The sequence below is a fragment of the Sminthopsis crassicaudata genome, chromosome 4 (genome assembly GCF_048593235.1).
Source record: "Sminthopsis crassicaudata isolate SCR6 chromosome 4, ASM4859323v1, whole genome shotgun sequence".
Classification (NCBI taxonomy): domain Eukaryota; kingdom Metazoa; phylum Chordata; class Mammalia; order Dasyuromorphia; family Dasyuridae; genus Sminthopsis; species Sminthopsis crassicaudata.
Window position 1 is genome coordinate 288381950 of NC_133620.1, and position 6000 is coordinate 288387949.

Consider the following 6000-nt stretch of genomic DNA (forward strand, 5'->3'; position numbering starts at 1 on the left):
GTTACACAGGTAGTAAGTACTAGAGGCAGAATTCATATCCAAGATTTTCAGATCTAATTCATGATCTTTTCCCTGTGCCACTGGCAACCCAACTTGACACAAAATGAATAGTTGTGTATTCTGAAAAGGAACATTTGAGTTCCTTGTTGCATTTTCTGCTGCCTCTTAGTCCTCTCTGTGCCAGGATGAGTAGGCCCTGAGAACTGGAGATGTTCTCAGACAGTTCAGCAGAGGAGCTGGCCCTAATGAGCAGGATAATGGGGGATGAAGGGTTGCAGAAGCAGGAGATCACTTGTCTCTGCAAGCACAACTGGAGTAGGATAGGGTGGAGAATGGGACCTTAGTATAGTATGGCTGAATGCACATTAAAAAGACATTAGAGATCAACCCCCTAAAAATTTTACATAGATTATTGTTAACTTTTGTTTTTATATCACCTTCATTTCCCTTTGTCTCTTTTTCTCCCAGACAATTATCCCTTAAAACAAAGACTTTTTAAAAAAGAAAACAAAAAAGGCTCAGATACTTCCTAGCTGTGTGACCTAGGGCAAATCACTTAATTTCTTCCAAGGGAAAAAAAAATTAGGAAGGCAAGACCAATCCCTCACTCTATGAGAAAGAAACTTAGGACCAAACAGAAAAAAAGATTTACACAGGATCATATAGATAGTAATAGAGCTGGGATTTGAACTCAGATCCTCAGACTCTAAAAAGAGAAACATTCCCCCTTCAGAGTGGAGTTCTTCTAGATTGAGTAAGTGCTTACTGCCCCTAACCCTTACCCCACCCCTATTCTATGGCTCAGGCCATGAACCCATATCCTGCTTCCAGTGCCTGTAGCTGTTTGTTCTGGTAGGGAAATGCAGCCCCTCCACCCCATCCCACCACCTGACTTCTTTCTCTCAGGACTGCCCCCCTTTGCTACTCACCATCATACACATACCCACACCTCTTTCTGTCACTGCGCAGCTAAATACTTGACAGAATCTGTTTGTCTTTGGGGCTGTAACCTGTCACAAATCCACCGGGCTCAGGAAAAAGCAGAGCAGATCAGATGGCGCCTCCTCACCCAGGTCATTCCCACGGGGACTTAGTGACACAGGTGAGGGCTCTCAGCCATAGTTCTGTGTATGTGTTCGTTGGAGGGGGGAGGGAGAGTAGGGGGCAGGATGCCAAGGCCCAGCCCTCCTGGCAAAACAAATGAGTCCCCCCACTGAGGTTGCACCTGGGCCAGCCTTACCTCCCACCCTGTTCTTCAAGCATCCTGCTGGGCACCTTCTGGTGCCCATACAACTCTTTCCCAGAGCAGAATTTTGGATGCCTTGGTCCTGTTTGGCAGTAGAGGAAGCCTCAGGTCAAGAATTGAACACACCCCACACCACATCCTGAAGACCAGGATGGTGAACCTTAACTGAGGCCATGGTGGCAGTTATTATTAAGATTATTGTTAATATCATTTTTATTTATTTGTGGTACAGCCAAAAGACTTGGATACAAAGAACTCTGAAGATCCAGATTTAAGTATCAGCCCTGACACTGGCTTAACTTGGGCAGGTTGCCAGGTTTTCGTTTCTTCATGTGTAAAACATGGAGGTAGACAGTATGGACTTTTGTGTCCAAATACTGTGCTAAGCTCTGAGGACGAAGCATGACTAAAACACTTCATACCTAGAGGAAGCTTACATTCTAATGAGGGAAACAAGCACAGAATTAAAGGTACCCAAGAGAACAAAGGCATTTGTTCTAACTAGTTCTAACTATTTTTAATAGTTGGGATGAGGAAAGGTTTCGGTAGAAGTTGATGCTTGAGCTGTGACTTGAAGAGGGGATGCCCTTCTAGTTCTTACATTTCAGTTGCTATTATCATTAATACCATTTGTATTTATATAATGTTTTGAGATTTTATAAAGCACTTCATAGAAATTTAACTTGACTAATGGCAAACCTATCAAATAGGTAGTATAAATACCATCCCCATTTTATAGATAGGTCAATTGATCAGAGTTTTTAAGTGACTTCCAAAGTTAAACATTAAGTGGCAGATCAAGGTCTCAAAATTCAAAGTTGTCTTACCTCTAAATATAGCATTTCTGCATGGTCAGTATGGGTTGCTGAGCTTCTCCTTAAGAATAAGTCTATTGCTTTGGCTAGAATGGGAGGCATAACTTCTTTTTTTCTTGTTAGGACAGTCTATTGCTTTTATACCATTTTTGTTTTTATACCATGGTTATTTCTGCTAAAATACCTCTCTTCTTCTTGGACCTACTTTTGTAACAAAGAAATGTGAGTAAATTAAACTGACTAATAGAAGCAGTTTCTTGAGACAATATACATCACATTCCACATTCGTAGTCTTGCTTCTTCCCCATCTCTGAGAGGAAGGCCATATGTTTGACAATTATAATTAATCCAATTGTGTGTATGTGTGTCTTCAGTTACAATATTGTCACTGTATCTGTCCAATAGTTTGTTTTGTTTTACTATATATCAATGTATTATAAAGCTTTAATAAACCAGGAGACTAGACAGGATTGACGTCTAGGAAATCTGGGGATTCTGTGCACAGATCTGTAGTCTCTTCTGGGAAAGGCATGAAGAAGGGTGACAGCTTTCCCTTTTCTGGATAGAATGCCTTTGTGGCAGAGCCAGATTGAACACTGACTACTTTAAGATATTATCTTTATGTTCAGAGAGAGATTTGGGCAAAACCTTGCTTCCTTGTAAAGAGTAACTTAAAGTTTTTCTAACACTATTCATATATTTCCTTATTTGATCCTCGGAGTAGCCAACATTTATATAGTGCAGACTGTCCAGGCAAATGCTAAGCGCTTTACAGCTATGGTCCATGGGATCATGAAGATAGACTCAACTAAATAGCAACTTCCTATCATTTAAGGTTTCCAAAAAGCCTTACAGATATTATCCTGTTTTCGTTCCACAACAAACAACCCTGAAATCTATGAAAGATATTTTAATGACTTGCCTAAGGTCTTATAGCTAATGTAGTAATAATTTTGGTTTTTTGAATATCTTTTTCTTTCCTTCCAAATATATGCAAAAATTATTTTTAATATTTATCTTTACAAATTTTGTGTTCCAAATTTTTCTCCCTCACTCTCCATCTCCTTCCACAGACAGCAGGCAATCCAAGAAAAATCAAATCAAAAGGGAGGAAAAAAAAACATGAGAAAGCAAATAACCAAAAAAAAAAAAAAAAAAAAAAAGGAAAAAAAAAGGGAAAAAAAAGGGTGAAAATATACTTTGATCTACATTCAGTCTCTATAGTTCTCTGTCTGGATGCAGACGGCTCTCTCCAACACAGAACTATTGGAATTGTCTTGAATCACCTCCTTGTTGAAAAGAGCCAAGTCAATCATAGTTGATCATCACATAATCATGTTACTGTGTACAATGTTCTCTTGGTTCTGCTCACTTTACTCAGCATCAGTTCATGTAAGTTTTTCCAAGATTTTCTGAAATCAGCATGCTCATCATTCTTTATAGAACAATAATATTCTATATATACCATAACTTATTCAGTCATTCCCCAATTGATGATAATCCACTTAATTTCCATTTCCTTGTCACTATAAAGAGGACTGCTACAAACATTTTTGCACATGTGGGTCCTTTCCCCTTTTTAAAGATCTCTTTGGGATACAGAGCAGTAGAGACATTGCTGGATAGAATGCCCTTGTTTGATAGTCCTTTGGGCATAGTTCCAAATTGCTCACCAGAAATTGAGCCATTTCACAACTTCACCAACAATGCATTAGTTGGCTCAGTTTTCCCATATCACTTCCAACATCTTGTCCAGCCCATTGGTCATCCTGAACCCCAAGATGATTGATCAGGGCTGGAATTGGAATGTTGCTGCTAAATGGGTGGGTAAGCCAGAGCTTGGTTGGGTTTTTTAATTGAGGCATCATTGTGATTCAGGCCAGTTCCAAAGATCTTGTGATGGAGAGCCATCTACATCTGGAGAGAAGACTGGGAAATGAGTGTGAATCACAACTTAGCATTTTCACTTCTTTTGTTGTTGTTTACTTGAATTTTATTTTCTTTTTCATTTTTTTCTTTTTTGATTTGATTTTTCTTATGCAACAAGATAATTGTATAAATATGTATGCCTATATTGGATTTACATATATTTTTTACCATGTTTAACATATATTGGATTATTTGCCCTCTAGGGGAAAGGGTACAGTGAAGGGGAGGATTAGAAACCAAGGTTTTGCATATGTTTTGAAAATTAAAAAGCTTCAATTTAAAAAAAAATTTTTTAATTGAGGCATGATTAAACCTTTGAAGGGTATTGGTCATCTTTTTTTTTTTTTTTTTTTTTTTGCACATAATTTGGATTTAATTGAGGCATAGTTGAGCCTTACCCTTTCATCCAGAGTCATCAAAGTCCTATGGCAAGGCAGAAGTCAGCATGATAAGCAATGGTCCAGGATACTGTAGATGATCTTGGCAATTTTAATGTCTAAGCACTTCACAGTATCTGCTTTAGCCACCTTTGTGCCCTTTGCAAAATATAATTATTCTTATCCACCCATTCTGCCAAAGAAAGTTTTCACAACATTCCCTGGACTCACACTGACAGGTTTGAAGCCTGTCAGTTACTTAACTTTATCCTAATTTAGCCTTTCTGCTAAAATGGTTTTACTGAGGTATGGCTGCTTCACATGCCACAGTTCCTTGGGGTCATATGTAAGACTTGGAGGGCAGATGGACACCAAAGGTAGATAAGCAGCCCTGAAAAGTACTTCACAAGCCCTCACACCAGACATACCAGCCCTCCTTGAACACCCCATATATCCTGGAACTTGAAGGTGCTTCAGTGGTCAACATTAGCAGTAAGCATTTACTAAACACCTGCTATGTGCCAATAACTTTACTAAGTGCACAGGAGAACTAAGAAATTTAAAAAATAAAAACACGTCCTGTTCTCATGGAGCTCACAATCCAATGAGGGAAACAATATATAAATAAATATATATAAACAAGACATACACAGGATAAATTGGAGAATAGAGGGAATTTAGTAACTTTGAGGATTGAAATGTTAATGTTTCTGACTCTATATTTTGTTTATATTATACTTTTTATATTGTTTATTATAATTATATGAATAATGCCTAATGTGATGCTATTCTCTTTGTGGTAGGAATTATTTGCCCCTATTATGGAAGACAGATTACAGTTGGAAGAGGGATTTCCTCTAGATCAATCAAGAAGTAATTATTATTTGCCTACTCTGTGCTTGGCACAAATATAACAAATGAAACAAATCTCTACTCACAAGTAGCTTGTTTTCATGGGAGAGACAAGAAGAATATATATGTGTGTACAAATGAATGTAAAAAGAACAGAATCAGGGTAATTTGAAAATGAAGTAAGACTTTTAAGTGGTACACGAAGGCACATGCTCTGCTAATTGGATTCTTTATAAATTCATATTATTCAGCTTCACCTAAGTTCTCATTGCAACAAATCAATCTTTTTATTATTCCCTGATTTCCTCCCCACAAAAAAAGCTCTTCTAAAGCTCTCTTGCCTCTAATACACTACACCATCCATATTTCTGCCACGAAACTTGATGCCCACTTTCTTTAGAACTGAGAAGGGTGTGCTATATGAGAAACTCACATATGACTCCTCTTTTTCTTCATACTTTCCCACTCTCCTTTTAGTTCCATTCTCTGTCATGAGGTATTCCTTCTCCCTGCCTGTATATATGGGACTTTCATTCCCATCCCCTTCCATCTTCTGCAGCATCCTTATCTTGTCCCTTTCCAACCTCTTTCTAGCTACTGGTTCCTTCTCTACTTCCTTCAAACATGGCTAAGGTCTAGAGGCAGGTTTGGGGATCAAGGAATTAAATGGAGAGGTTTGGCTCCCCTGCTTCCCCTTGGGATTCAGCACAAGGGTAGGGAGTTTCAGGGAACTCCCTTCTGGCAATGCAGATTATCTATAAAGGAATTTACAGACCCGAAA